The 24,857-nt window shown below is 38.5% G+C and overlaps 1 long non-coding RNA gene across 1 annotated transcript; it reads left to right on the forward strand.

The window, feature by feature from the left end:
* The first annotated feature begins 21,793 nt into the window (after positions 1-21,793).
* LOC110874104 lies at positions 21,794-24,605 on the forward strand. The gene is made up of 3 exons (XR_002555644.2): positions 21,794-22,064; positions 23,934-23,991; positions 24,476-24,605. It is a non-coding gene; the product is annotated as an uncharacterized LOC110874104 (long non-coding RNA).
* The last annotated feature ends 252 nt before the right edge of the window (positions 24,606-24,857 follow it).

Genomic DNA, 24,857 nt, shown 5'->3' on the forward strand with positions numbered 1-24,857 from the left:
GTTCTTTAGTTCAAATAAATATGTTTTCGCCATACCGAATCCTTCGAAACTTATTTCCAAGTTATGTAAGGGATATTTAGGGTATGTTTGGCTTACGTCACAGTTCCGGAGTGTATGTCGCGTTAAATTGATTGCGTTTAAGTACCAGTTTGCGTATAACCTTCCAGAAAGTGATTTAAAGCTTGAAATCGGTATCGAATCAAATTGTAAAATTAATAAACACAATTGCACATATAATAACACCAAAACACATATAATACACCAATGCACAATGTTTTATTGATAACTGACATTGTTTTACATTATTTTTTTTTTTTGGTTAAGGAGGACAACACCTCCATTAAATTTTATTACTAAAATAAAAAAATATTTACAACCAAAGACAAAGGACCTCACAAAAAACCGAAACAACGGTCCCTTGCCCAAACTATACACTTACCAACACAAAACATCAAACCCAATACAGAACTCAACTCAAAAAACAAAACATTCAAAACTATCAAAGCAGACCAAAGATCAAGCTATCCTAGCAGCAAACTTGCCATAACCCACTGCATACCCTCCAACCAATTTAATCCCTTTGCACCCAAATCCCTAACCCAAATCATACTCACGAATAATTGTTCAAGCAAATCCAAACTGCAAGCAACACTCTTCCAACCACTTAACCAAAAGGCAACTCTATCACCATAAACTCCACAATATTCAATTTCCATATTGCATTTCCATCTTCTAAAAATCATGCCCTTTTTCAACAAACACTTCCAAGCCCAGGCTCTTACATGACCAGCCTCCATTTCCAGCCTCTTTAATGCTCACCCTTCCTCTGGAAACCTGCTTCCTACCCCAAACAACCCCTAAAAGACCCCATAACAATAGACTCAAAAGCAAAACAAGAAACGGCCAAGAAAGGAAACCATAACACCAAAAAGTCCGGGTTTGATTGCCATTGCCACGAACTACAAAATGCCAAAAGAACAGAAAAAAGAAGGATATATATGACCTATCAACAATGGCAATCTCCTTCCTTATGTTTCCCAGGCAGGTGCATCCCCATAGCACAAATCCTAAATACCCAACAATAGACGCTGAAGTGGCTCGAATGGTCAATGTACCGAATAGACTAGCCACCAAAAAATAAAAAAGGTTTAAATTTCCTAAAAAATAAAAAATCAAATCAGAATGAAAAAAATCAGCAAACCTAAAAGGCCAAGCATTAAGAAGGATGACTACCCACAAGGCATTTGGTCTCCTTATTTCACATGATTCCCAAAGGACACCCCCTTCCCTCTGATCCAGCAGGATCTATTAAACACCACACACGCGGGTTTCTTTCTGACAAAAAGGTTTCAAAATCTTTGCAAGGCGCTAGAAACAAAAAAAGAAACGGAGAATAATTTCCTATTCACAAAGATTTGATCCCACCTTATACCTCCCAGGTATAGACTAACCTCCAGTCTAAACAATCCTAACACCCAAAACAACAGCTGACTTAATTCTGCACTCAGAAAGAGCAGCAGACTTAAGAGAATACACACTCCCACAACACAACCCTTAAACATTAAAAACAAACAAAGAGGAAAAAGAACTATGGAAACCCACTCACACCAAACACTACACAAAAGCAAAAATAAGAAAGAACAAGGAAGCCTAAACGGCCAGATTACTACCCACGAATTATAAAGTCCCCTTATTCCTGCAAGTCCCAAAAAAACCCCAACCCCAGAACCAAAGCTGCCAAATCCATACAACAATTTCCTCCCCACCCAACCTTTCCGAATCCAATCCATAACAACTAAACTACCCATCACCAACTCCTTTCTCCACCTCTTTAAAACCCCACACTTCAGCAGCCTCCATCACCTTACTATTGCATTTTAACTTTAAACCCATCAACCTCAATCTAACTTCCACACAAATTTGATCAAATAATTGCTGAGGTGATCTTCTAGTGTTCCTAAATAATCTCCCGTTTCTCTCTTGCCATATAAAATACACGGCTGCAGCAACCACTAGTCTTTGAATAACCTCCCAAATAGATTTCCCCTTCCCCCTTTGTTCTACATAACCAACCAAATCCTGCCACAAACATGGAGCATCCAGCATTCTAGACTGAACCCTGACTTTCTTCCAAACAGCCTTAGAATAATCACAACTGAAAAACAAATGATCATGACTGTCAGGGCATCTTTTACAAAAAACACATTTTAAGTCTCCCTCCCATCCCCACTTCAACAATCTATCCTGAGTAAGCAGCTTAAATTTAAATGCAAGCCAAACAATAAAAGCATGTTTGGGAATGCATTGGCTGAACCAAACAAAATTACTCCACTTTACTTCTTCGCCCCCAAACCAAAAACTGTTATACACCTGCTTAACAGAAAATTCAACCAGTTTTCCATCTTTACCCTTCCATCTAACAGTATCCTTCTTATTGCAAAGAAAATCACCAATTTTGGACTGAACCAACCATGGGTATTTACTATGCCATGACTCAGGGACCTGCCAGCCATCAGCATTACAAACTTCAAACAACTTAGTTTTATGATCAAAACCAGCATCATGGATATCTCTCCTATCAATTAACACTCCCAAAAGTCCTTTCTCATGCCACAAATCATGCCATGCAAAGGTATTAACCCCATTACCTACATTAACCACAAAATTCTCCCTAACCTGACTCCTACTTTGCAGTAGCTGCCCCCAACTCCAAGAATCCGACCTAGTCTCTCCGATATCCCAAAAAATTCTACCAAACAACTTATAGGTCCTAACCCAGTTAACCCACATAGAATCCTTGTTAGACAACAGATTCCACATGTGTTTAGTAATTAAAGCCAGATTCTGATATTTCAATGACAAAATATTTAAACCCCCAAAAACCTTAGGCATACATACCTCATCCCATTCCACAGAAACCCTCTAATCAGCCTTTCAATATCCTCTGCAACATTACAAGGAAGGATAAACAAAGAAGACCAATAAATGACCAAAGAAGAAAGCACTGATTTGATCAACTGCACTTTCCCAGCATATGACAAATGTTTCACCTTCCAGTCAGATATCCTGTTTTTAACCTTATCAACAAGGACCTTACAATCTGCTTGATACAGCCTTTTAGAAGACAATGGAATGCCCAAATATTTCATAGGAAATTTTCCCTCTTTAAAAGGAAGAACAGCTAACATATCCCTCTTCAAATCTTCATTAACATTGCCAAAGAAGATTTCACTCTTATGAACATTTGGAACCAGCCCTGAAACACCACTAAATTCATCCACAGCCCCCTTTATAACCCTAAAAGAATCCAAATCAGGCCCACAGAAGATGAATAGATCATCAGCAAAGCACAGATGGGTCAACCCAACTTTTTCACATCTCCAATGAAATTTAAATTTACCACTTTCTCTGATCTTTCTCTTAATTATCAGATTCAAAACCTCCATAACAAGGGTAAACATATAAGGCGACACAGGGTCTCCTTGCCTCAATCCCTTCTCCCCTTTGAAGTATCCATATAGATTGCCATTAAGTGCTATAGAGTAGGAAACAGAGTTAAGGCAGTTCATAATCCATTCTACAAATCTCTCATGAAAACCAAAGAAGAGTAAACTGCTCTTAAGGAACTCATGATCCACTGAATCATAAGCCTCTTCAACCTGATGAAAAAATTTTGTATTCTGATCCCCAACTTTCAACCAGTTTTCCCTCGATTTCTGTTTCAACAAATACTCTTGATCCAATAAAGCCTCCTTAAAAGCCTTCACATATGCAACTTCCTCAAATCTTAATTCTTCATTATTAGGCTGACTAGCAATCTCAGTTTGAATTCTCTCCACTTCAACTTTTAATCTTTCAACTTTCACATTCAGATTTCCCTGTTTTCTATTTAGACTCCTCAAAGGCTTCTTCAACTCTTTCAATTTACACACAACCTTGAACATATTATGCCCACTATGCCTCTTATCCCAAACTTCCTTCACAATTGTTTTAAATTCAGGTTTAGAAGCTAAATAATTCCAGAATTTGAAAGGCTTCTGTTCATACTTCTTACCACCCGGGAAGATAAGAATAGCTGGAGAATGATCCGAAGTATAGAAAGGTAAAAATTTAGAACAACCAGAGGGAAACATATTCAAAAACTTTAAGTTTCCCATAACTCTGTCAAGCTTCTCCATTATACCATCACTACTCCCAGGTTTCTGATTCCAAGTAAACCGAAAACCAGTCATACCAATATCCATAATATTAGAATCAGCAACACACTCCTTAAAATCTTCCATACTGTAATTAACTCCCCTTTGCACAATGTTCTTTTCATAAGAATGAAGAATAGCATTGAAATCCCCCATTGCAACCCATGGTTTATCCTGAACATTCCTGCTATAATCAACAAGATTCCTCCATAAAGTCCTTCTAAGTTTCACATACGGATGACCATAGACAAAAGAACAAAGAAAACTTTCCCCATCTATAATACTTTTGATATCACAGTGAATCACCTGCTCTTCAAACCCAAGAAAAGATACAGACACAACTTTAGGATCCCAACCCACAACTATTCTAACCCAGTTCTCACAAACCTCACCATTACACACCCATCTCCATCTATTATTGATTTTCCTAGCCATCTCCAATACTTTATCCAACCCAAGATGAGTTTCATGAAGACCACAAACACTTAAATTGTTATCCCTAATAATCTTTCTAATAATTCCTTGCCTCCCCACCCCACCAAGACCCCTAACATTCCATACCATAACCTGGCTACTCTTTCAGAAACAATCATTTCCTCAGGGTTACCCACACCATGAGTATCCCCTCCAGAATTCGAAACCAAACCATCCACCTTCATATCACATGCCATTTCATCCTCCTCTGAATCCACATCTACAAACCCCTTAAGATTATCAAATTTTAAGATATCCCATTGTTCTTGAAAAAGCTTTTTCTGACCAATATTCCATTTCCTCATGACTTCATTAGGAGGACAAGATTTTTTAGAAATAAAAGAAGCAACTTCATTAAACTGCTAAGCAGACACCTTAAAGTATCCACTCTCCAAGTTAATATTAGATTTCAACTTTACAGGAAGACTTTCCTGCAAAACAGCCTTTCCCTTAGACATCTTCTTTCCTGCAGATTGAGTCTCACCCTTCAACATATTCTCCTTATTACCCTTCACAGCCCTAGAAGTCCCCTTATCATCAATAGACCCCCCTTCCTCCATCTCGTCCCTTAATACATCAAACTTGTTAGCAGTAGACACTTCATCACTAAACTCCACCCCACTTTGCTTGCTAGACTTAACACCCTGTTTCATCCTATATTCAAGCTTCCCATTATAACCCCTAGCTGACATTCCATTCACCCCATTCCCCTCCTCTCCTATAACTCTCCCATTCAAGTCCTTAGATCCTGAAGGACCAGCTTTCATAGACACAGCCCTTTCATTACCCTTCTACACATTACTTCCCCAATTATTTCTTCTCTGATTATTAAAATTACCCTGAGTATTGTTACCATTACCCTTCACCACTCTATTCCTCCTACCAACCGTTTGAAAATCATCAAAACCATTACCAGAAACAGGATAACCCTTCCCTTCAGCAGCTTTAATATCCTCAATCAACTTCTTAGATTTTTCCTGCACCTCAGCTTCAGATAATACTCTCCTAGGACATGTAGATAAGTCATGCCCAAAAACCTTGCAATCCTTACACTTACTAACTTTCAACTGGTAAACCACCTTAACCAACTTAGTGTCACCCGAAACCCCATCATCATTCGGATAGAAAGCTTTAACAAAATCAGGCAAATCACAGTCAGCACTAATCTCAACTAAAACTCTAGCAAATCCTGGAGGCCCTTCGACCATAGCACATCTCTCAGAAGTAACCCTGTCAAACAATATAGGCTTCCCAATACAACTCAGCACACTACAAATACTCTCAGTATTCCAATGCTCCAAAGGGAGATTAGGTAAAGTAACCCATAACGGAATAATACTAGGCTCAGCTCTTTCTAAACACAAACCAGCCTCCCACCTTTTTAAACACAAAGGGATATCATTCACCAGCCAAGGACCCTTCTCAACAGCATTAACCATGCCAATTTCATTCCTGAATTTAAAGAAGAATACCCCCTTATTATTAGATGACACATTAAGCAACCCAAACTTCTTCCACATTTTCATCAAATGAAACCTAACCATCCCTAAAGACAGATCTCTAACCACAAAATATCCATAGAGGTAAGCACTATACACTTTTTTCGCCTCAGCAATCTTCTCAGGTTTTATAACAACAACCTTCTCCCCATTATCCAGAATTTTAGGGGGGTAAAAACAAATTTTCTCAGCCAACACAGCTTTAGGGCCCCCAACAGAACTAGCATACGTTTTTCCCTCCTTACTTTTGTCAAGACCTTGTTCCGCCCCTCTGACCGCAGTAAAGACCACATTCTCTTTTAACACCACTGTATTCAACACAGATTTCGCAGAAGGTTTCAAGCTATTCAATAATGGCAAATCATTTTTGGAAATACAATACGATTTTGACTCAGCAGCCTTCTCCTGGATTAACTTCTTCATGGACACACTCCTAGGACTCTTGACATGCTTCTGCTCAGTAGACTTAACCTCTCCTTTGGCTTTATTATCCTTCTTAACCCCAGAGAAAACTGGAACCTCAGCTTTGACCTTACCATTATTAGAACCTTGGCTAAACTTCAATTCCAAAACAGATGTAGCAAATTTAAACTGCTGACCCTGCAAAGAACTATCATTCCCCTTCCCATTTTTCTTTCTCAACTCCTTTTCACTTCCTAACGACCTTTTATTTGACAGATCAATTACCAACTCACCAACCGCAGCCCCATCCGGAAGAACATCACTGCAAACCTCTCCACTTCCCTTCACAGGGATTTTAACAAAACTATCATCATCCCATAACACTTTACTAGACTTGACCTGCGTACCCTCATTCCTAATAGACCTCTTCTTCCTCCTGTTCATCAGAACCAACTTTCCACTATTATTTAGCTCAAATGCATTAGAGATCACAGTTGTCACAGTCTCCCCTACTTTAGGAAATTTCGTCCCGAAATTTTATTAGAGGAATCTTGTGAAAACAAATGTGGATATTTCTCCTTCATCTGGTCCTTATGTTCCCAAGTAAACTCAGGGCCACGTTTGGATTCCCAGCGAACCTTGACCAAATGAATCCGTTTGCCTTTCAACTGTTTGTATGTACGGTCCACTATCTCCACAGGTTTCTCGACAAAGTGCATCGTTTCATCGATTTGAATCTCGTTGAGAGGGACGTGAAGATCAGCATCAGCTAAACACTTTCGCAAATTGCACACGTGAAAAGTCGGATGAAAATTTCCAAGCTCTGGAGGTAGCTCTAGTCGATAGGCAACCTTTCCAATTCTTTCAACAATCTTAAATGGTCCAACATATCGTGGTGCAAGTTTTCCTTTCTTTCCAAATCTCACCACTCCCTTCCAAGGTGACACCTTGAGTAGGACACGGTCTCCGACTTGAAATTCTACGGGCTTGCGTTTCAAATCCGTATAACTCTTTTGACAGCTTCTAGCTGTCACGAGATTATCGCGAATTTTCTTGATTTTGTCTGTTGCTTCCGGAATGATCTCAGGTCCAGTAAGCTGAGCTTCACCGGTCTCATTCCAATAAACAGGTGAATGACATTTTCGACCGTAGAGAGCTTCGAATGGTGCCATCTTAATGCTAGCATGATAACTATTATTGTATGAGAACTCGATTAATGGCAAGTGAGAATCCCAATTATCACCAAAGTCTATCACGCATGCTCTAAGCATATCCTCCAAAGTTTGAATCGTCCTCTCAGATTGACCATCTGTTTGGGGATGATAAGCAGTGCTTAGATTCAGTTGGGTTCCCAAAACAGATTGCATGGTCTCCCAAAAATGAGATGAAAATCGAGCATCACGATCGGAAATGATATCTAGGGGAACACCATGTCGTGATACAATCTCGTCTACATAGATCTTGGCAAGCTTTTCAACAGAGAAATCCTCACGGATTGGTAAGAAGTGAGCAGATTTTGTCAAACGATCAACTACGACCCAAATAACATCGTGACCTTTAGACATACGCGGTAACTTGGTGATGAAATCCATTGCGATGTTCTCCCATTTCCAAACTGGCATCTCTGGTTGTACAAGCAAACCAGAAGGTCGTTGATGTTCCGCCTTGACTTTGAGACAAGTTAGACATTTCGATACATACAAGGCAACATCATTCTTCAAACCAGGCCACTAATATTGGGTACGAAGATCCTTGTACATTTTATCAGCACCAGGATGGATAGAATATCGAGACTTGTGAGATTCGTCCATTACTAAGGTGCGAAGATCGTCCTGATTCGGAATCCACAAACGATTCTCAAAATAGAGTAAACCATCGTCCTTCCTTTCGAGTTTAAGCTCAAGTTGAAGCGGTAGTTCATACTTCAATAAGTCTTTGATCACACAATATCGTTGAGTTTGAAGGACGAGAGATTGAATATCAGATAGAGTTTGAACAGAATGAAGCATGACTCGTTCCTTTCGACTAAGCGCATCGGCTACGACATTCGCCTTACCAGGGTGGTAGCGGATATCGCAATCATAATCGTTTAAGAGTTCAACACAACGTCGTTGCCTCATGTTCGGCTCCTTCTGATTGAGAATATGCTGGAGACTTTTGTGGTCTGTGAAAACCACACACTTCGTTCCATAGAGGTAGTGTCTCCAGATTTTAAGCGCAAAAACCACAGCTCCTAACTCAAGATCATGAGTCGTATAGTTCTTCTCGTGAACTTTCATTTGTCTAGACGCGTAAGCTATGACCTTACCTCGTTGCATAAAAACGCAACCAAGTCCTAGATTCGACGCGTCACAATAGACCACAAAATCCTCGTTTCCCTTAGGTAGAGATAAAATAGGAGCATCACAGAGCTTTCGTTTCAGCGTTTGGAACGCTTCTTCTTGTTTAGGTCCCCACTCAAAAGGCTTATTTTTCTGAGTCAAAGCAGTGAGTGGAACCGCGAGCTTCGAGAAATTAGAAATAAACCGTCGATAATAACCAGCAAGACCAAGAAAAGAACGAACTTCTGTAGGTGTCGTTGGTGTATTCCAATCCTTAACTGCAGCAATCTTAGATGGATCTACATGAATACCCTGCTCGTTGATAATATGACCCAAGAACTGAACTTCTTTAAGCCAGAATTCACACTTGGAGAATTTAGAAAAAAGTTGTTCCTTCTTTAGGAGTTCCAACGTCAAACGAAGGTGTTGTTCGTGATCCGCTCGAGACTTTGAATAAATAAGAATATCGTCGTTGAACACAATGATGAACTTATCTAAATAAGGTTTACAAACCCTATTCATTAAGTCCATGAAGATAGCTGGAGCATTCGTCAAACCGAAAGGCATGACAGTGAACTCGTAATGCCCATATCTTGTACGGAAAGCAGTTTTGGGAATATCTTCTTCGAAAATACGAAGTTGATGATACCCAGAACGCAGGTCAATCTTGGAAAAGCATGAAGCACCTTGCAGTTGGTCGAAGAGATCATCAATTCTAGGTAGGGGATATCGATTCTTGATGGTAAGCTTACTAAGCTCACGATAATCGATACACATTCGAAAAGATCCATCTTTCTTTTTCACAAAGAGGACAGGAGCTCCCCAAGGCGAAAATCCCGGACGGTTAATCCTTTATCAGACAACTCTTGAAGTTGTTTTGACAACTCTTGCATTTCCGACGGTGTAAGACGATAAGGTGCTTTCGCAATCGGGTTGGCATTGGGTACAAGGTCAATATGAAACTCGACTTGACGAACTGGAGGCAAACCAGGCAGTTCATCGGGAAACACCTCTGGATAATCCTGAACAATCGGAATATCCTGAATACTCTTGCTCCTGTCTTTCTCCTCGGTGACGTGTGCCAGGAAAGCGACATATCCTTTTCGCAAATAACTTTGGGCCTTTGTGCATGACATAAGCTTCAAACCACCAGATGGCTTCTCACCACGAACTTCCAGTATATCGCCAGACGGAAGAGGAATACGAACAATCTTATCGAAACAAACCACCTCAGCATGATGTTTGGTTAACCAATCCATCCCCACGATAATATCGAAACTCCCAAGTTGCATCGGCGTGAGGTCAATGGGAAAAAGATGGTTATCAAGGTTTAACTGACAATCATGAATAACAGAATCGAGCATAAGAGGTTTACCAGTAGCAACTTCGACAGTTAAGGATTTCCTTAGTTTAGTTCTAGATATCGCAAGCAAAGGTTCAAAAGATAACGAAACAAAACTTCTATCGGCACCAGAATCAAAAAGAATGGATGCAGGTCGATTGTAAACAAGAAACGTACCATTGACAACGAGGTTGTCAGTTCGCGCCTCGTTTGCATTCAGATTGAATACTCGTCCATCAGCGGGATTCGCATTCGCATTGACATTGACATTCACGTTCGGATTTGCATTCGTATTTGCCAACCTCGGACAGTTGTTGCGGAAATGACCATACTCTCCACAATTGAAGCACAAACCCGGTGGGAATCTAGCAGCATTCCCCTGAACTGGGGCTTGAACCTGAGCAGCTTGATTCTGACCAAATCGGCAGACGTTGGCCAGATGCCCAAGTTTACCACACGTTGTGCATTGCCTACAAGCTTGTTGTGCAACATAATGACCGTTATAGCGAGCACAATGAGGTGCGGTACCTGCATACGCTTTCTTCGCAGGAGGTTGAGCTGGTGGGTTCTAATGGTTCTGAGCATTACTCTTGTCGCCTTGAACTTCGAGAGGTTCTTCACCAGAACGGGGAATACGAATGATCTTCTCGCTGCATAAGATTTCTGCCTGATGTGGGATAACCAATCCATCCCTATAACGATATCGAAACTACCCAAAACTATGGGAATAAGGTCGATGGAGAAAGCTTGACCAGCTAAGACAATACTACAACCCTTGACTACCTACGTGGCTTCTAAACTCTTACCATTAGCTAGTTCTACTACATGCTTGGTGTTTAGGGGTGTTGGTGCACGTTTTAACAATTTACTGGCTTTCACAGATATATAACTGGTATCCACACCCGAATAAAATAAAACAGTAACATAAATATCGTCGAGGAGAAACTTACCCATAACCACATTGGGATCGTTCATTGCGTCACCCCGACCCAGCACAAAAGCACGACCCCGAGCTTCGTTGCCATTGTTGTTGTTGTTCCCGTTGGCCTGGTTATTGTTGTTGTTACGATTCTGGTTCTGGTTCAATTGAGGGCAATCACGTTTGTAGTGGCCTTCAGCCCCACACTGGAAACATCCCCGGTTTCCACGCTGTGGCTGCTGCTGGTTCTGTGGAGCTGGCGGTGGGAGTTGCTGGTTCTGGTTTGCTGGCCGTGAGCTTCTACAATCCTTAGCCTCATGACCCATCTTGAGGCATCTTTGACAATGTTCCCTGCGACATCTTCAACTGTGGTGTTTGTTGCACCTACTACACCATGGGTGAATTCCCCGATATCCACCCTGCCCCTGACTGCCCGATGATTGCTGATTCGGACTCTGGTAGTCATTTGTCTTGCACTGCTGTGCTTGAGACTGAACAGAAACTGATCCGTTGCTGGAATCCCCCTTCCATTTTCTCTTGTTGTCGCTGGGAGTAGCAGAAATAGTGACAGCAGTAGTGGTAGCACTGATGCGTTTTGGCAGCTTGTTTTGTTCCACAGCCTGATCGGTGAGTCGATGAGCAAGACGATGAATGTCTTGGATGTTGTTGAGGTTAGCCGACGTCACGTGGCTCTGAATCTCTGGTGCAAGCCCCTTGAGATACAACTCAATGCGCTTAACCGGAGGGTCCACCATAGTTGGACACAAGATGGCTAATTCATTCGACTGTTTCGTATAAGCTTCAATCTCTGACCCCGTCATTTTCAGATGGTAAAACTCATCTTCCAAGTTGTGAATGTCGTCTCGCGTGCAGTATTCTCGTTTGATCAGTTCCTTAAAATCGTTCCAAGGGGTGGCGTTAGCAGCTGCCAACCCTAGAATCTGAACTTGCACGTTCCACCAGGTTAGCGCGATTCCTTCCAACGTGCCAGTGGCGTACTTGACCATGCGAGCCTCGGGGAATTCACACATCTCAAATACCGACTCGAGCTTTTCAAACCAATGGAGGAGTCCCACTGCCCCCTCGGTGCCACTGAAAGTGCTTGGACGACAGTCCATGAAGTTCTTGAAAGTGCAGACAGGTTGCTGTGAGGGTTGACCTATTGTGTACGAATAGGACAAAGTTTAAACACGAGAGTTGGTTTAGGAGTGTAGGATCTAAAGACCCTAGTGTGTGCGAAGACTACAGGATATACCTCCTGCTTGTGCGGCTGCAAGTGCCGCAGCAACTTGTTCGTTAATGAGAGCCGTCAACTGGGCTTGAGTCATGTTAACTCGTCCAGACATGTTCTTCATAGTAAAAGTAGCGTAAGTGAGAATGATTCGCGAGTAGTGCGATGACAGAAAAGTGTAAGCACGTAAGTGTTCGCAGGCAATAGTGTCATGTGTATCTAAGCGTAAAACGAGCAAAGTTCTATACATTTCTAGCAAACAGGTGTATTACCTAGGGTGTCGAGTCTTGCACGTAGAGCGAAGCGTCCTTGTGGATCGTTGAGAGCACTGTTCTGGTTATAGTCTGGTTTTAATAAAACGTTTTTCTCATATTAAAACCAAGTTCTCTATAACCAATGGCTCTGATACCAATCTGTCACACCCCCAAAATCCACACGCGGAGTATCACCGCTTGGAGGCGTGACATGACCAGGATCAAGCCATCAATCATATCAAACATAGTGTATAATAGTTAAAGTAATTCATAAAACCCAATTCAATACGATTGGTGTTCAAACCAAACTTGGTTTAAGTAGCGGAAGCATGTAAGTAAAACCCAACATAAATAATAATGTATGAAATGTCATAAGTGTTTAGCAAGCATTCACGATCCACTACCCACAACGACCTGCTCCTTCCCAGTGCAAGCTCCATAAGTACCTAAGGTCCTGCAAGGCATGCAGCAGAGAGTCAACAACTAGTTGAGCGAGTTCACAGTTAATAGTTCAGTAATAGTATAGTGTGAGTAGTAGTATGTTCGTTCGTTATGTCATGTATCGTAATAGTTTCCATCACGGCCTCCCAGGCAGGTGTGCGAAGATATTATGGGATGTTTTTCCCAAGTATTCTAGACTAGGTTTATTTGTATCGCGGCCTCCCAAGCAGGTGTGCGAAGATTAGAAATTTTAGTTCGCGGCCTTCCTATGGCAGGTGTGCGAAGTCAGTCATAATATCACGGCCAACCCTTGGCAGGTGTGCGAAGATCAGTTCAATAAGTGTTACTAGTCTAGCCGTATCTTATCGTTCGGTTCTATCATCTGAGTATACACAATAAGTCATCCAATCCCATTCCCACCCCGGGAACCCCATGCCTTGGCTGTGTGAACTCACCTTGGTTTGCTCGGCAGATACACAAAAATGTTTCTTGAACTAAGAGTGATCAATCACGTCCGATTGTAGGTGATGCAAGAACAAATCCATACAATGAGCCTTGGGTGCCGTCGGCTTCGAGAGAGAGAGAGAAAGGAACCGAACTAGGGTTTTTGTGTGTGTGAAGTGTTTAGCAAACAAATGAGGAATAACTCCCTCATGGTGTGAGTTGTACGTATAAGAGGAGTGGGCCGAAACCCCTAATGGGCTGCCCATTCACTTCGGGTTCAAAGAGTGGTAAGAACCCAAAGCCCAAGGGCTTGTGCGATCGGGTTGAAGTTGTGCGATCGGATCATACAGGTATACACACATAACATGTAAAAACACATATCATTCCATTAATCATTTAATCAATTAATCAAGTTCACATAATCAAATAACGTTACATTAAGCACGAAGAGAAGTTTGAAATACGATTTGTCACATTGTTCCCCACGAACTAAGCAAGTTTGAATTTTTAGGTTTATATCTCGTCACAATCTACTAAATGTGCAAAAACCTTCTGGCATATTCACAGTAAGATTGTTTATCACATTTTAACTTTCCATTTCTTTAGTATGTTGTGACAGTCCACTGATGTACTATCATTTCCTTTTTTTCACAACAAACTCATTTTTGGTTTTTATCATGTTTTTGGCTTTTTCAAATTTTCTAATGTTTTTGGATTTTTCTGAAATTTTCTACTCCCCATAAAATGCAAACACATTAAAGAAAATTGAAAACAAAACTGTACATAAACATGACAAACGATATCAAATCGCATCACTTCGCTATTCACTTGGCATAAACAATCAGAACTCCCCCTATCAACAAACTATTTTCCCATTTAGATTTCAAAACACTTAAGTTTGTTTTAATCAAAATCGTTTTCCTGGAAAATAAGTTTAGTTGATTTTATCACTTGTAGGTATACTATTTGTAAGTTCGGGGATGTGGTTCATCATATTGTCTTTCAACCACTTGTTGGAAAATGCAAGTACAAATTAATGTCCTTGATTTACCATATGCAAGCATGCACAAAAATAAACAAACCTTTTTACCGTTTATACGATGACATTACCGAATAAAGCTTTTCAAGAAAGATGCCGATTCATGCTCCACGCTTACCAACCTGGGAGCTCCGGCAAGTCAGGTTTTTATATTCAAAGAAAATATCCACCCAAGCCTGACCAGCATTGGGTGTCACCGAGTCATCACCACTCGGTTTCTTACCTCCTCTCTTCTTCTCATAAAATTCTTTAACCCCTTTGACTTTTCGGTCTATCATCTTACCAAAGATATGCTTTACCTTGGGGTTAAAGACCTTCTTAGCATTAAACACATGTTTATCATTATAAAATTGGTTGGAAATTTCAACCTTACCAATTTTCTTTTTATAATTTTCAGCCCGAAGTGATGGAAAATTGTCATCATCCACAGTCGGAACTGATTTTTCATTTTTCAAAATAGCTTCACTTTTTAAAACAACCTGTGGCTCATCTGACTTTGTGGAATCAAATTCATCGCCAGAAGATAGCTCCTCTGATTTTGACCTATCAGAATTGTCGCTAGAGCTTTCAACAACTTTCTTAACAACCCATTTTTGGTTGTCAGATTTAGCTTTCTTCTTGTAAAACTTGTTTGAACATTCACCAATTTCAAAAGTAGAATTTTTAAACAGTTTGGTTCTATCAAGTGGCTGTTCAAACTCAATAACTTTGTTCTTTAGTTTACGAGATACTCCCTGTTTTGGTATTATTGCCTTAGAACAATCTCTGGCAATATGTCCAACAGTGTTGCATTGATAACAGGTTCTCGTATCTTTCTTCTGCTCAGTCATCTTCTTCATTTCATCTTGCTTCTTTGCAAGGAACTCATTGTTTGACTGCCTCCAAAATGCTTTCTTTTCTACTTCTTCAGATGATATTCCTGAAACAAATGTCATTTTGGATTTAAAATCACGAACATATTTTTCTTTTTTTCTGTTTTTCTGTTGGAGTAAAACCAAGGCCTTTCTTTTTGAAATTACCGTTATGGTTCGATTTCTTTTGGAAACTAGAACCAGAACTGTAACCTTTTTTTCTTGTTTAGGCTTTGTTGAACTCTTGAGGTGTATTTTTTAGGTTTTTCATTAAGATCTAAATCTTTTATTTCAGAAATATTAATTTCTGTGATTTTGAAAACCTTTTTGACCAGTTCAGTTTTGACACCTCTTATTGAAAATTCCTCATTAGAATACAATTTGTCCGAATCATTCAAAGTATAAGAAACTTTAAACGGTTCAACATCCAAATTAGATTTTGATAACAGGAATTCATTACTATAAACTCTTTTGCCCTATTTTTCTGGTTGACCCGGAGTACTGGACTCAGACTTTGACTCTGATATCGACTCTGATTTTAACTCCGACTGTGACTCCTCTGTCTTATCTTTATCTCACACATGATCCACAACTTTCTTCATCAATTGAGACTGCTGATCAGTGTCAGACGATGTAAACACGACATCAATACTATCTGGCAAGTTTACTGACGACTCCGACTCCCACTGCAAATTTGTTTCCTTTTTGACTCTTTTATCATTTGGGTTTCTAGCCAAATATCCATTTTCCAGCGGGGGTGGACACTTGTTGTAACTAACACCTTGTTTCTTACCAGATGTCGTCTTTTCAGTGTCTTTCTTCTTGGTGGTCTTTTTCACTGGAGTCTTTTCTTCAATCTTTTCTTCTGAAATTTTCTTTTCTTCAGTTACTTCCTTGTCCTCAAATGCCTCAAGCTTTCAACTGTTGGATAAATCCTGTCAATGACATAAGACGAACATGAGTAACTTTTCAATAAACGGTTAACTCTTTCAGTTTCAATCCACTGAAGTTCCAGTTTCTGTTCAAGAGCAGCACACTTCTCGATATAATTGTTCACAACTTTTTACTTAACCATGAACGCTCCCTGAAGTGTTTTCATTGCTGTAGCCTGCTCTTCACTTGTGTCGTTGTACATATTCATTGCCTTGTTCAACACATCATATGATTCTTTCAATCTGTTCATGTTGTGGATCAATGAACTGTTCTGTTTCTTTATAGCTTCACAATTTTCACAACTTACTGGACTCTTTTTCGCAATTGCTTCTTCATTAATCTCGAACTCTGTAAATTCTTTCACTTTTCTTCTCACCACCGGTACTGTCTCATCATCACTACTCACCGGTGTCTTTACCTTCTTCTTTTTCTTTTTTACCTTCTCATCTTCACTGTCACTTTCTGCCATCATCTTCAGATGTTTTGTCATTTGTCTAGCATAGTACTCAGTTCCATCATCATCACTGTCTTCTTCAATTCTTGCAACAAAAGCTTTGTGAGCTGTATGAGCTGTGGCTTGATCAGGAATATAATCATCCCAAGTAAAATTTTCCCAACTAAAACCCTCGGGTAATTTCTCATCATCTTGATCAATCACACAAGCTTTTCTATCAGCTGGAATGTAATTCTCCAAGTTGAATGGTTTCTTTTCATTTTGATTAACCACACAAGCTCTTTTTCCAGAATCTTCAATCACACTTCTTCCATGTGCAGTTTGAGCTTGATGCTGATGTTGTTGAGAAGGTTGTTGAGCAAATTGATGGTAGATAGCTTTTCGGTAGTAATCATTGTTGTTGTTGAAAGGATTCTGAGCTCCACTTGCTTCTCGGTTGGTGCACTCCCTCTTGAAGTGACCTTTCTCTCTGCAACGAAAACAAGTGACTTTAGATTTGTCAAAACCTAAAGTAGAAACGTTAGCCTCACGAAGATCATATCTCCCCTTGATCTGCTTGAATTTCTCAGCTCTCCTTAACACACTGGCTAAACACCATTTTATGTCCACCAGCTCCATCTCTTCAGCATCTATCTGGTCGTAGTCCTCCTTTGTTAGCATTGGATTCCCGTTACGACCTGCAACAAAACAACTGTAAGATTCTAAAACCATTCCCAATAAAGACATTTGACTTTTAGCAACTTCATCAGAATAATCTTGATCATTCTCAAGATTCAACACAATATTGCACTGGAGTTTTCTTCCATTCTTTGCTGCTGAAATGTTCGGATCGAAAGATGGAAATGATGAGAAACTTGTATTACTGCTTGATCCTTTTGATGAACTTTCGGTTGATTCCTTGGCATTGTACGCAGTTTCTATTTTGGAGATAAATTTGTAGACTTCTCATTCACCCCTGTTTTGTAGTACAACCCAATATCCTGTTCACCGTCAAAATTTTTCATTCGAACAATCTTTCTCTGCTCCATTTCCTGAGCTTCCAACTTCTCAATAAATTTGCTCAAAGTTAACGTGCTAAATCCTTTCTTGTTCCTGAGCATCATCAAATATGTGCCCCATGTTTCGTGTGGCAAAGCATCTGCAAGCTGCTCTATTAATTCTTCATTATCTTTGTTGATGCTTACCCTCTTCATATTCACTAACAAATTGCAATATCTTTCGATAATTTGCTTTGTGCTTTCATTTTTCAACCCTCGAAACAAATCAAACTCTTTCTTTAGAAGTGATTTCTTGTTCTTGACCATCTCCTGACTACCAACAAACTTTGATCGCAACGCTTTCCAAATTGAATACGAGCTTCCGTTGTGTTGCAATAAGACCATGATGTCTTCTTTCACAGCTTGTTGTAATAAACTCAACATCATTTCTCGTTCTTATATTTCTTCTTGTCATCGGCACTCATATCTTTGATCGTAACTTCTTCTTCATCGTCATTTAACGGTCTCACATACTTCGTATCAACACACTCCCAAGCGTCTAGGTAATTAGCTTGTACCCAATTCTCGAAATGACCTTCCCAACCCTTATATTCTTCAATGTTCATGAGTTTGGGCGGTTTTTGCATTGTTCCCGTTTCGTTTTCTAGCATTGTGTTCTGTACCAGACTAATCGGGGTACCCGAAGTAGCAAATGCATTGTAGAATTCTTCGTCCATTTTTTAGGTTTCAAGCGAAATCACTATTTAATTGGAATGGCTGTTTGGAGCAAAATCTCAAAGATCAGAAGCGAAATCAACAAGTTAATCGGGAGCGAAATCAGAAAGATCTTCAGGAGCGAAATCACAACTTTCAATCTGGAGCGAAATCCCTAAGTATTTAGGAGTGAAATCACCAAGTTTCCAGGAGCGAAATCAAAATGCATCCAGGAGCGAAATCATGATGTGTCTAGGAGCGAAATCAGAAATTTTGGAGCGAAATTATGTTTTGGAGCGAAATCACACTCCAATTTCGAGCGAAATCAAAAGTGACGTCATCATTTCATGAACTCGTTTCAGGCGAAATCACAATTTTCTCAAGTTTTAATCCGAATTAGCTTCTGAAAGGCTTTGATAGTTACTGATTCCGAGTATCATGTGCAAAAATCAGAACAATTGGATCAAATTTTCATAATCAATTCGCAAAGAACAGTGTAGAAGGTATAGAAAAATAGAATTTTCAGCTGAATTGGCAAGAGCTCTTCCTCCTTAGCTCTGATACCACATGTAGGATCGTGTTCATACCAAATTGAGTCTATTCAGAAGAGCTTTTCCTAATTTGAGCAGCGGAAATAAAAAAATCAGGTTCAATTCACCGAGCATACACTTTTAACTGTTGATCTATTGTTTGAAACGACGTTTACAATCCTGGCAACACTTCGGCAGCACTTTGTGACAACCGGAATGACAACACACACTAAAACTCTCTCTATATGATTTCGCTCTAAATGACACCTATTTATAGTAGTTGTCATTTCGCTCCAACATGCATGTTCATCAAGAGCGAAATCAGCATTTAAACATTACGAGCGAAATCAGTTCTATAACCCTAAGAGCGAAATCAGATCTATGATACTATAAGCGAAATAAGGAATTAATGAGATTTCGCTCCTAATGACAAAATGTCATTTGGAGCGAAATCACCCCTAATCACACATTCTTGGATTTCGTGCATAGATCTAGCCTATTCGACTCTAGACTCGATACAAGACGTAGTCGACAGATGTAGTGCACTAACAGCGGAATCCCAGTGACGGTGTCAAACCAAACATAGATAATCAAGACACAGTATAACCAATGAATCACAGTCAATTGATTAAGAGGATGAGAACAATGTTCAAACAGATACACACACAGTTTGACACAAAGCTTACAGACAGGTTATGCTCTCATAGTTTCAAAGTGAAACCATGTTGTGTTTATATAGCAGACCAGGCCCACAAGCGACGAGTCATGGATTGGGCCCGACGAAACTTTTAATGGGCCTGACGAAACCTTATAGAGGACGAAACTCTACGAGTTTCGTCACTGTTCACGACGAAACCTTCAGTTTTAACCATTTGGGAGTTTCGTCATGTATAACTCGATGAAACCTGGGAGTTTCGTCGAGGGCTACAAATGTTGATGTGCTGCAAACTGTTAACAGTTTGCAGCAGATAACTATAAACACACAAACAACATATTAACCCAAATATGCAACATGCATAGTCATTAAACATTACATATCAATGAGACAAACTTGTCGGACACAAGTAGGGTAGGAGGATATCCGACTTGGTCGACGACAAATTACAGACTCGATAAACATAAAAGACCGTATAAAATACATTGTTAACTAAGACAAGCGACAAACACAAAATAATGTACCAACAAATAGTAACAAACCAGCAATCGGTTAGGGTTTCTTCACATCGGGGTTGTGGTGTGTGGTCCAACACATGCGAGGTTTGACACCAGGTCAAGTAGATAATGGGCTGCTGACCTGACGTGCTTCTATACTGAATCTAAAAGCAAGTTAAAAACAAAATTAACAAATGTGTTACATTTAACATAATAATATACGAACACCCAATTCATCCCCAACACACAATTTTATTTTAAGACTAAAGTGGAAGACAAAATTACCTGTGGTCCGGCATTTCAGAAGGTCGTTCGGCGGTGTTGAAGGTGGTCTGGCGAGGTGCGGCAGTGACAAACGTCGATATCAATCTAGGGTCTGGGGGAGGCATTGGTTTGTGATTTGGGAGGGAATGAGGAAGTGTTAGCCTGCCCAAAGATTTTGATAACCTGTGACATTTGTAAGACGGTGTTCAAGACAACACCGTCTAAAGGTTGCATAAATAGTATAAGATGGTGTTTAAGCATTAAGACAGTGTTATTGTTTTAACCCCATCTAAAATAAAACCTCAACACCGTCTCATACTCCATTTTGTAGTAGTGTTGGACCGCGTTTGATTAATGTGACAATCGGCAAAATTCCGGAAATTCCGTACAACCTGAACAACTATTTAAATTTTTATTTTCGCGTATACGACTTGATTTTAATTAATTAAAGTCTTGAGAGTCTAGTAATTACAAAAATCATAGTAAATTATGATAACAAATCCGTTACGATTGGAAACAATATCCTAGACTAACAATAGGAACGCGGTTAAACAATACTTGTCAGTACTAGTCGCGGTACAGTCTGACACGATAAAAACAAGACATACGGATATGTCTACACAAATATTCTATAAAAAGCTTTGTTCAAAAAAAATAATATGTGCCTTATTATTTACAAAATTCCAATTAAAAAAACCAAATTGTCCAAGTCCGCAGAAAAATACAGCAATCATGCGGAAGTGTACAGCATTCCGCAGAACAAAACAGTAACTGTCCGAAAACCCAAAAATAAATATTATTTGACATAAATAATATAATGGGTATTAAAAATGACACAAAATCCGCAATCGAATCTTATTGCGTTAAGCTGTACGGCTAGTTCAGTAAACTACTAGTCAGTAAAGCCGGTACCGGAACCGTGCCAAAAATAATAAAATTTTTAGTCCAAAAAGTTGTATTAATTATTCGGATGATAAAGCATGTGCGAAACTAATTTTTGTCATGTATTTATCTAAACAAAACACGGTGTCAGTATTTAACCCAGGACCCGAACCGACTTTTTCACCCGAATTACAACCAAAAAATTTTGGTGAACTAGTTTTACCTAGTGTCACACTACTTTAAAATATTAGAGCCTAAACCTTTGTAGATATTTTTATATAAAATATCAAAGTTATTAAAGTTCCTAAAATTTATAGATTAAACAAGATTTAAAAAAAAATACAAAAACTCTTCCCCCTTCATGATTCACGAATTGGAGTGGGTCCCCCTTGCCACTCATATTTCTAAGTTGTGGTGTTGGAACTCTAAATGGAGGATTAGTGTCTTTGGAAGATCATAATCAAAAAGAAACCTTTACACTCTACCATTTTTCCATAATTCCCAAAACCATCAAAACACTCCATCTCCTACTCTCTCTCTCTCTAAAATCGTTCAAACCAAAACACCCTACAACACTTTCATTTCAATCTTCAAAAACTCAAGAATTCATACACTTATGGAGGTCCATGGATGAAACTAGCTACAAGGGTGTTTAGAAAAGCTATAAGGAGCCTTTTTGGTGAAACTTGAAGCTTTGGATCAACAAGATTTTTCTTATCTTCATCCTTATTTCCTAGCAAAAATTGTAAGAACATTACACTAGTCTTACTTTTATTCTTGATTTCTTTTTACAAGTTCATCTAAAACCCACTTGAAAAATAACAAGAAACAACTAAAAATCATTATTTTTAAACATGATTTTTCTATGATTATGAGATGAACTTGGAGAAATCTAGGCTAATAAACTTGAATCTTGGTTATTTCTACTCAAAAATATGATCTACATACATGCATGTAGGATCAACCAAGATTCATCAACAAAGTGATGAACATGAGTTTTTGATGAACATGCATGCTAGTAAAATGTGAAAAAACCATTTAAAAACAAGAAAATAATTTTTTGAAAAATTTATTGAATAAAGTTTCCATTTCTGGAAAGAATCAAAAGCTAGAAATATGTTAGTAGTAAACATTTTGAATACTTGTTTATGCTTCAAATAACCTTGTAAGACATCTAGAACAAGAGTTTTTCATAAAATCTCGCTCTACAAATTTTTGGTAAAAATAAGGAATAAAGTTTCCTTTTTGGGAAAGTTAAGAACAATATCATGTTCATGCTACTTTTGTTGACAAATTTTGATAGATATTGATACTTGATGATGTTTTGTATTGAAATAATTTGAAAACAAGTTTCGTATAAACTTGGGGAAAATCCATATTTCAAACAAAACTATGGCAAAATTTTTATAAATTTTGTGATGTATTAAAAGATGTTAACAAAGAAGTTTGTGACTAAAATTGTTATTTGAGGTCTTTAAACATGGTTAAACAATTTTTGGACAAAGTCATAAATCCATGTTTTATAAACAGATTTCTAAATAAAAATGACAAGTATATATTTTTGGATAAAATGTGTACTTACAAAAATATTCATCAAGTATCATAAGTTTATATATTTTGTTGTGTACATCATGTGTTAGTTCTAGTAGGAACAAATACAAAATTACTACACATCCACAAAAATTACCAAAAATATATATGAACTTGAATAAGGAAATAAAATGTCCATCCTTGGACACGAAAACACAAATGGACAAATTCGGACACTATTGGACTATATGGACTTTTGGACAAACAAAAATGGCACAAACAAAGCAAATGGTAAAACGTGACGGACGACACAACAGGACAAACGATACGAATAAATAAAACCGACAATTAATAAACGACTATAACAAAATACGAACCGTCACACAAGTTTATGCACTAAAATGTTCAACTATGGCATAAGTAATGATTTTTATAAAAATTAGATTTTTATAAAAATTAGATTTTTATAAAAATACAAGTATTACTATTAATATTTTTCACTAGCCCAAAGTTTTGCATTTTAAAAAGTAGTCCATAAATTAAAAATTGGGCTAATGCCCATTTTCATAAATAAAATTTGGGCTAGGCCCACTTTTACAAAATAATGGACTAAAATGTATTTTTAGTCAAAATTGGGCTAAAGCCCACTTTACAAAATACTTGGGCTAAAAACCAAATACTACAAATTATTATGGACTACATATATTTTTAGAAAACAATTTAGGCTATGCCCATTCTTACAAAAGTTATTTGGGCTAAGTCCACAACTATAAACTAAATTGGGCTAGGCCTACCTTTATAAAAGGTTTTGGGCCAAGGCCCACTCCTACAAATTAAATTTGGGCTTGACCCATTTTTAAACAAATTTATTTGGGCTAGGCCCATAAGCACCAAATACCCAAAATGGACTTAAATTATAAAAAATAAAATTAAGCCCATTCAAACACAAATAAAATAAATATATATATATACAAGGAAGTTATATATATATATACGAACAACACAAAAACAAAATAAGAGACAGAATATTTGTATGATACACAAAAACAAACCTAAGTGTCTAACTAGATTAGAACACTTGTAGGTCAAGAAACGAACCGCGAACAAGGAATCGAATAGAGATTTGCACGGAACGCAAATCTGTGAGTTCATGTTTCCCCCTTTACTTTGAATGTTTATAGTTTTAAACTTCGGGGATGTATACCTGTTACAAATAGTATGATAATACAATGAAACTATTTTGATCACATGCGGATAGGTGTTAAAATAAAGGGGCCATTAATGAATAAACAAGTACCGAGGAACAAACGGATAGATCTATTTGGGTTTTGGCAAGCCCCACTCACTCTTAACGACAACGATAACCACGATCGTCAAGAGTGCCTTTGTGTCCAAACTAGTGTCGTTGACGCACACGATAAATTGTCAAGGTTTGGTTGCCTCCTATTCGGCATACATATTAGTGTCCTTGCAACACACTAATGATCATACAATTTTTTTTATCATACTATACAAAAACGAATTTTATTACTTCAAATGTTTTGGAGACTCATTTGATGCAAAAACAAAATAACATGAATTCACTCAACTTTTGTTGACGTTTTCAAAAATTAACATGTATTACAGGAGATTAGTGGACGGCTTTGGAAAAATATGTTCAAGTGGTTATCAAGAACGCAAGCTTTTGTGATGTCATCCGTTTTCGGTTGTTATGTTTTGAACTTTGAATAATGTAGTTAAAGTTGTTGTTTCAAGTTTCAAATAAGACATATGTAATGTAAACTATGGTTTCGAATCAAATGTATGGATGAACATCTTTTATGTTTCAAATATGTTGTTTACTCGATTGATTGTAACGATTGCCGCTCTCGTCACACCTCGCCATACACTTCCGCATAAATCGAAAATCGGGGTGTGACAGACCTGGTATCAGAGCATCAATTGTAGTAAACTAAGATTCTTTTTGAGTCTAGTCTACAATTTCAAAACGATGTTCTTTACAACAAGC

The sequence above is a fragment of the Helianthus annuus genome, chromosome 9, assembly GCF_002127325.2.
Source record: "Helianthus annuus cultivar XRQ/B chromosome 9, HanXRQr2.0-SUNRISE, whole genome shotgun sequence".
Lineage (NCBI taxonomy): Eukaryota > Viridiplantae > Streptophyta > Magnoliopsida > Asterales > Asteraceae > Helianthus > Helianthus annuus.